At 20.8% G+C, this 9444-nt stretch overlaps 1 long non-coding RNA gene across 1 annotated transcript; it reads left to right on the forward strand.

Annotated features, from left to right (window-relative positions):
• Positions 1 to 216: 216 nt before the first annotated feature.
• LOC119668024 lies at positions 217 to 2598 on the forward strand. The gene is made up of 3 exons (XR_005251456.1): positions 217 to 311; positions 1841 to 2060; positions 2505 to 2598. It is a non-coding gene; the product is annotated as an uncharacterized LOC119668024 (long non-coding RNA).
• Positions 2599 to 9444: the final 6846 nt, after the last annotated feature.

A 9444-nucleotide genomic window follows, 5' to 3' on the forward strand; every position in this document is an offset into this window, starting at 1 on the left:
ATATTATATATATATATTCTACATTTGTATTTACATAAAATATTCTTATATACACAATGTAATATATATTGTATAATATAATATAGTATATATATATAATGTAGTATAATTTATCTTAGGTCCAATTGGTATTCGATTTCGTATATGTACTTAAACTATATTTCTCCAAAAGGAAAAATGAAAATTATTAATAAATTTTTATAACTTTTCTTAAGATTATGTTTCAGTAACAATACGTATACCAAAAAGAATAAGTGTCTGTCAAGGACTCTGCTTAGGTGCTACTCAAGAAAATTAATTTAATTTGGCAGGTAAATTAATCATTTTGGAAACTAACTCAAAAGGTTAAGGGTTTAACAGAAGCATGTTAAAAAAATACTTTTCGGAAACCTATCAAAATTTTTTTTGCATTCTTGTAAAGTATAAAAATTAATCAAAACATTTTTTGAAATTTAAGAGTATTATTTACTTATTTAGTTAGAACTCAAGAGAAAATATTAGTGATTAATGTATTAAACTTATAAATACAATATCTATAACATTAGTGGTCTAACCTACATTCACAAAATATATATGTACCATCTTTTTATTTATCGGATATGAAATTAAGACTTTTATACAGCAGTTGACAAACAATGTACAAATTAGTATATTAGTTTTTATAAATAAATGTTTCCTTTATAAATAAATATTTGAGCACTTAACTGTCAGTACAGATGAAAAGATATAAATAAATCCTTCTACATAATCGAAGGAGAATGAGTTTGACAGAAAATAAAAATTAAACTTGACATAAAATTTAAGTTTAAGATGTACATATAGTGCTATATAATAAATCAAGTAAAAAAGAAAAATGAATTATATTGATTTTTTGTTTCAATTCTATAAATACATATATAATATTCACTTTCAACATTATCAATCCTAATCTTATAACAATCCAATTTTGTGATGTTACACAATCCGTAAACAACCGGTAGGGCCAATCTAAATTTTTTCTATTTCCGAAACTAAAGCTTTCACTTTAAGGAATTTATAATGTTCGAAAAATGAGATAAGAAAAAATAGACATTGGTATATTCATTAGATCCTACTTTGAGATGAGAGTCTGATTGATTGTTTTTTATTTGTGTTGTATTAAATAATTCGGGTACTTTTAATGTAGAATGCAATATACTGTATAGCAAAGAAATATTTACAAAAAAAGAGTTTCTTATTTTCAATAGTGGTATCTACTTATCACAACAAGTCTGTTTTATGTTTAACTATAGCATATGTCGTTTAAGACTGACTGTCACTGATATATAACTATCAACTATTTCTATTCTATTATTATAATTATTATAAAATATTTCAATGTTTTTAAATATAATTGTAATGAATATTTTAAATATTTAAATATATATGCCTTATTCTTTATATAATATATATATATATTCTGTATATAAAAAATTTATTTATATGTATGCAATAATTTTTTTATATTTTCTAATCTCATAGCATATATTTACTGCTTATATCTTTAATTAAGATAATGCTTTTCTTTTATATATTTTAGCTTTTTACTGATCATTTTAATTTAGAATTATTTTAACTTAAATAAAAATAATAGTATTATTAAAATAGTAGTATTTGCTAAATTTTATTTAAATTTTATTAAAACTGAGTTAATTATTGTATATAAATTTCTAGAATAATAATTATATTATTAACTCAAATGATTTTTAATAATAATCTTATAGTGTTTTATTATATGTGTTTTCGAATTTGAATGAATTGAAAATTTTTTTAATATATAGAAACATTGGTTTTCTTTTATTTTTTTCTTCCGCACATACAGAGGAACAATGGGAAAAAGATTTAGAGGCTGAATTAAAGGATTACGAAGTGGTTAGTGAAAGTGGTGGTGATGGAGGCGGCGGCATTGGTACATTAACAAGTATCAATATTGGTGCGGATACTGACGACGAATTACCGACAATATCAAATCTGCGCACACGTTCAACAAACAACGACTGGGAAGAAATGGCCGATCTCATTGAAGATACCGATGATTTAAAGTAATTAAGAGTTTATATCGTAGTTTCTTCTAAGTTTGGCTATTAAGTTATAATAACAATTTTCTACTTTGTTTCTTATAATTCATTTAAATATATATATACAATATAATATATATACATATATATCTAAATACTTTTGTGTGCTTTTTTGCAATATTGTTTAAATATAGTTTTATGTAACTTTATATTAACTTTATGTCCATTTTAATTCGTAATATTTTTTATCTTCTTTTTCTTGCTTTCTCTTCACTACCGGTAAATTCTATTTTTTACTTTATTCAATATTATTTTCTTAAACTAAACTCTTGCAAAATTATTTAATTTTTAATAAATATTGCTCTAAAATTAAATATAAAATTCTTAATATATAAATAAAAATTGTTGTATTTTGAAATTAAATAATTAATTTTTTATATGATTCTTCACATATAATTTTTGATTTAGAACTTTAAAAAGCTTAAAACGTGTTATGCTGGGTTATCAATGAGATCAGGGGTTTTTTACAATTTTTTAGTTCACATATTTTTATAATAAAATATTAAGTTAATTTGTAATTCATCAAAAATTAAATTAATTTTTAATTAATTTAGTAATTAAATAATTACTAAATCATTTATTGAAAAATATTGTATTCTAATTATGAAAAAATCTAAAATCAAGTTCTTACTTATATATACCATTCCATAAAAAATACATTAAAGTATGTTTTAAGCTAATATATGTTAAATTATATTATAATTGTTTTTTCTTATTTGTACAAACAGAATAATTGGTCAAAAAAAAAATTTTTTTTTGTACATACAACACATATAGCTATTTGCGAAAAATATATAAAAGGATTTTTATTCTAAATACTTTAAAAAAATATTTTTTTTTAATGACTGTTATGAGAAACTACTTTTATGTGTTTTTATGGATAAAAAAAATAAATTTATTGAAACAATTAATATTGAATATTGACCACAATATACAAATAAGGACTTTTTTTATTAACATTATCATCTGTTGGAAGATTTAAACGAAAAAAATTTTGTTCAAAGAATAAACATATGGTAAAATAATTATTTATAAACTTTTACAAGTTTAAATAAATTTTTGGCATTCTGCGTAAAATGCATAAATTTTTTTGTTTAAATCATAATAATTCATAAAAATTTAAATTATTTAATATATTATTTTATGTAAATTTTTTTAGTGAAAGTAATTATTTAATTTCAATATTACAACAAAAAATAAATCTAATCATTTTTTCTTATAAATACAAAAAAAAAATTTTTTGAACTATAACTAAAACCGATTGTTCAACACACAAAATATGTTACAAATTATTTGAAATAAAAAATAAAATTAATTAAAATTAATTTAAATTGGATAAAATTAAATCATAAATAAACATATTTAAATTTGATAAAATTAGTGTGAGAAAAATAAACGATAAAAAAAGCTTCAAAGGGAAAAACAACAATTTTTGTTATTTTATATTAAAAACATATATTTATAATTATACAATTATTATGATTATTATTATTATTATAATTATTACTATTACTATAATTAAAAATTAAATGCATTTGAATGTAATGTGTATAAATAAATATATAAATTATTATATTAAAAACTATATAAAACTATGTAAAAACTAATTTTAAATATATTTAAAAAAGATTTTAAGTGGAAGTTAAATATTTAAATTTTGTTTTTGTTTTAGCAACAGTAAATAATAGTTGACACAATAAAACAAAACTCACAGTTGAATATATATATATAAATATATACATATATATACTAAAAATATATTTATATGAAAATAGTATAAATGGAGTTTAAAACAAAAAAGTAATTGCTTTAAATGAGAATAGTTGATATTAATAAAACAATGATTAAAAATTATAATAGTTTTTCGCAACAATATGTAACAATATTTTAATTGTAATTTAAAATAAAATAAAATATTTAAAAAATTTAAATTTGTTTGTTTTTTTTGTGCAATTACACAAAAGTCGCATAAAACTGTATATAACTAAAAAGTAAGATAATAGAGCGTTTGTAAGTAATAAATAAAATACCTAAATTAATTTAAATAAATTTTGTTATTAAAACTTTGTAATGCTGTTTTACTTGGCGCATGTCTCAGTTAATTTATTGTAACTACTTTAATTTTTTTTTCTTATATATATTTGTATACATAATTTTACATCTTAATATATTTTTTTATTTATATAAATTTCTTTATATCTTCTATTTTTATATTAATTTTTTATGCATTTATAAAACACATATACATATTATTATTTTTTATAATTAATAAAAGTGATTTAACAACTTAAAAAAATGTTATTTTTTTCATAATAAACTTATATAGAAATAATAAGGATAACTTCATTAAAAATTTATTTTTATTTATTTATTTTTTATAATTAGTTTTTTCTTCACTTTATAGATTCCTATATAATGTGTATAACCTTATTAAAAAATTATTTTGATTTAAATTAAAATTTATTTTTTTAAATTTATTTTAATTTCAATAATTAATTTTTATTACAAAATATAATCTGTATTACTATAAAATAATAAATAAAAATTAATTTATTAAAAATGTTTTTGCAATATGCGTAAAAGCAAAAATTAAATTATAAAATAAAAATAAATGAAAAAATTACATATTTACATAAAATTATATTTTTATGTGTAGCACCAAAAAATGGTTAGTGCATTAAAGTACTAATTACTTTCTAATTACCTCATTTGGAAGTGACGGATACTTGTAAGATATTATAAGCAATATCTTTATTAAAATGTCTCTTTGAAAAAATATTCATTAATTAATTTAGAATGGAATTTTATTTTTTATCGTGCTTTAGGATTTTCAACAATTCCAAATTAACAGTATCTATTAAATTTAATAGAAAATTTGACTAAATTTAATTTTAAAAAATTAATTATGTATTAATACACTCTTCTTCAAAAATTTAATAATTTCTTGATTTTAAATGTGCATAACTTTATTGTGTCTATATATTTTAGAAGATTGAGAATCTTGAAAACAATTTATAAATAGGCCAAGATCCGTTTCGAAACGCTGGTGCAGCAGAAACATATTTTTTTGTGCTACATGATGTTATAATTAGTTTTTTTTATATGATAACTATTTGAACCTATATTCATATATTTGTGTTATTATACATATAGATATTTCAAATATATGATTTTCATTTTATAAAATGACTATTATTATAATTTATTATATTATTTTTATATATTATTATTATAGTTGTATTTATTATGTTACTTTTTTTACATTTATTCTTTTGTTTATAGCTTTATTATATATTTTATTAAATAAATAATTCATAATTCAATTTTTTATGACACAATCTTAAACACTTAATGTATCAGAAGCACAACTTATAATTCATTTATCCTATTTCTTTAAAATATCATATTTAATTTTTAATGTTATATTACTTAATAATATCTCTAATTATAGTATAATAATATTCATTTAATTTGCAATTTGCTATTTTATATATATTTAAATGATATTATTAAAATGATAAATATTATTTGTTAAATTTTTAATTTAGATTATATTTTGTTTTTCATTATATAAAATTTGAATTTCTGCATAAATGTTTAATATTTGTTAAATCACAAATATTTTTGTAGTAGCTATACTCATGTTTATTAAGTTAATATTATTATTAATTATTATTTTTTGTTTTTAAATAATAATGCGAGAAATTTCAAAAATAAATTAATTCAAATTTTTTAAGCTGTATTATTAAATTAAATTAATGCTTTATTAAATTAATGTATATAATTTTATATTTGTTAGAATTTATCATTTTCATTTTTTAGAACTATTGCTCGATTATTTTATAATTATTATCTATTTACTAAAAAAATTACTTTCTTATAATTAATAATGATTTTAAAATAATATTACTCTTACGCTCAACATTTATTAAACAATAAATTCTAAAAAAAAATTCTGCATTTTCTTATATCAGATATTATGTTAAAAATTAAAAATATTTATATATAAATATATGTTAATGTTTAACTTTTAATATACGAGTAATAAAATTATTGTTAATTAATATTTTCACTCTAAATGTCTAACTTTAATTGTTAAAACTGAAATATTAAAATTTTTACTAAATGTGAAACTATATATTAGATATAAATTTATTTAATAAAAAACAAATTTAAATATAATTTGAAAAAATTAAAATGAAAATTCATAAATAATATAACTAACAATTGCATAAAAAGCATGGAATAACAATGCATAATATTTGTGTAAATTATACATTTTAATTTCAGACTATACAATAATATGTATATTTAAAATATTATATTTATATATTATAATTATTATTAAATTTAGCAAAAACTACTGTGAATTCAATTCATTTTTAAATTAAAATGATGATTTTAATTAAAAAATATAAAATAAACTATCATAATCATACAAATAATATCACTAAATAATAATATTTGTATACATTAACGAGCAATTATAATATATATTAAAGTTATTATTGTTATAATCATTGAAGTATATAATTTTAATAATAAACTAAAAGCAAATGTTAATATATACACAATCTAAATATTTATATAAAGCAAGTAATTCTTTATATTGTTTTCAAAAGTTTAAAGCAAATATATTCTTATTTTATTTATCTTATTAAAATATATTTGTCTAATCAAACTTTCTCTATGAATCTTTAATTTTTAAAAATAATTTTATGATTTTTAAATAAATTTATAAAATGTTTCGATTTTAGTAAACAATTTTTAAAAAATAAATAAACTTTAAAAACCATAAACCATAGAAGAAAAATTCATTAAACTTCATTGAAAATGATTAAAAGGGATTTAATACAATAAATAGCAGCAAATATAAATAAAATTAAAAAAATGTTTTTGAAATATGCAAGATAAAAGTTCAAATATCTTAAGCTATTATTTATAGAAAGTACTTCAATGAACATTCAATTAATACTCACTTACCTGTAGTAACAGCAGAAAAACATGACATTTTATTAAATCTGTTAGAAAAGAACTAAAACAATTAATAAAGGGAATATAATAGAGAACTATAAAATAAATAAATGATAATTAAACCAATAACAATAAATAAAAAATGGGTTTTATTTCTCATAAATTCTGATTTTTTAACACCAAATTTATTTTTATGAAAATATTGTATACACAAGAGACTGAACAAAATAAAGAGAAGAGAGACTATCTACAAAATGACTAGTTGAGGAATATATCTAGGCACTGACAGCAACGAAATCAGCTGATTACTAACTTTGGAAAGCTACAAGAAAATTAAGATAACCTGCCGATCAATTAGCGTCTTACCATTTGTAAGCAAAATGTTTGATTCTTCTATAAACTAAAACCAGTAATTGCTACTAATATATTATTAGTGAACCACTAATAGGATTTCAACAACAACATGAAACTTGAATATATTCATAGAGATTACTTAACCATCCGTACTGCAATACAAAACAGTACACATTACACAAGTCTTTAGTAAAATTTGGAATTAAGAACTGCTATATAAACTGAAAATGGTACAAACGACTTTGTAGTTAAAATAAATAACAAAATATTAAAAATTCTCCTGATGAAGACAAAAGCGAATCTGTCGAAAAACGTATAGTCAAAAGTCAAAATTTTTAAAAATACAAAACCAACTTTACAAGAAAATTACAATTTAATATATAATCTACTTAAGCGTTCTACAAGACAGAGTTCTTGGACCAATTTTTAATAATATTTACATATCTGATCTGATCTGCCCACCTTCACATAAATATCTCAAATCCAACAATGATATTCGCTCAATTATCAAAACGGTTAAGAAACATTACCAGGTGGTTGGAAAAATACAGACCGAAAGCAAATCCATGCAAATCAATCTAAGTAACATACACCTTTCTCAAAATTGAGTGTCAACCAAATAAACGTCTGGCGACAATAAGCGTCTTGGCCAAGCAACCAATATCTCTATTGGCCCCTATCTATCGCTTGGCCCCGAATCACAGTTATCGCTACAAAATATACTTCTAATCCATATATTGTCATTAAGCGGGTATTAAGACGGTATACAACTGTTGGGATAAAAATCATAAGTAGAAATAATGCAACAATTCCAGTCAAAATAAGAAAAGCACCATAATATATCACAAACGACAGATTATACCGAGATTTAAAAATTCATACGGTTGAGCTGTCTTGAAAGACAGTCGAACGTTTTAGTACAGGCACTTTCTAATCCATCCCAAGCACCCTGATAACTTAAAAGATTTAAACGAAACTTGCTGTAACTATTTAAAAAATGCTGGCTTCGATCAAAAAAAAAAATGAGAGAAGCTAAATCTGGCAAATAGACTAAATGTTACAGCAATTCTTACTTTAATTCATTGTGTTAATGGAAAATGGGTTTTTTCTGCTTTAATTCCTTTTTACACACATTTTTGTATGTAACTTGGACAAGAATGTACTCAGCATTCCACAAAAATTGGCGCTAACATCTTGGTCTATTAAAGACAACAAACTAACTTTAGAACCAAAGTGTCAGTTTTATACAACTTCATAGTACGTAACATACTTTTACTCTACCCAAGTCAATAGCTGGAGTATACTTAACCCCTTCAATAGTCCACTCTACAATAAAATTGAAATCACATAAATTGTTGTTTTGATTCAATTAATTTAAAACTAAAAAAAATAGGATGTAACAAAAAAAGAGGATGTCGATGTCCTGGCGATTTTCGACTAAAAAAAATACATTTAAGTGGCATTGGAGTATTTTTTGCCTAGAGACTTAGCCATTGGACTAGTTAATATACCTAGTATATTTTATATATATAATATACGTACAAATATATATATCACTGATCCAGTTCAATACGCATAAATATAACTTTCAGCTTAAGGGAGATTTTTACAAGAATAACTCCCACTTATAATAGAAAAGTATAACTTTCGGCTAGATAATATTTTTAGAAAGTAGAACTTCTGGCTAACAGCTAGGAAGTATAATTTCCACCTGGTTAGCATGTTGCAGGTATAACTGTTACCTAGACGAAATTAGTAGAAAGTATAATCTTATAAGTTCCATCTTAGTGAGTTCAAGAAGTATGTAGTAGTGCTTTGAACAGAGGATGTATCATCATCATCATTAATGGTGCAACGATCCTAATTGAATCTTGGCCTCATTTAAATGAAGTATAATTTTCTCTTAAGAATTGTTAACTTCAGTTACTTTCGTTCACTTATTTCTGACTTGGTAATCTTAAAGTAAAGCTGTGCACTCCATATCACAGGCGTAAGAACACCATTCACGTCCAAAGTTACT

This window comes from Teleopsis dalmanni, chromosome 1 (assembly GCF_002237135.1).
Source record: "Teleopsis dalmanni isolate 2A chromosome 1, ASM223713v2, whole genome shotgun sequence".
In the NCBI taxonomy this organism is placed as follows: domain Eukaryota; kingdom Metazoa; phylum Arthropoda; class Insecta; order Diptera; family Diopsidae; genus Teleopsis; species Teleopsis dalmanni.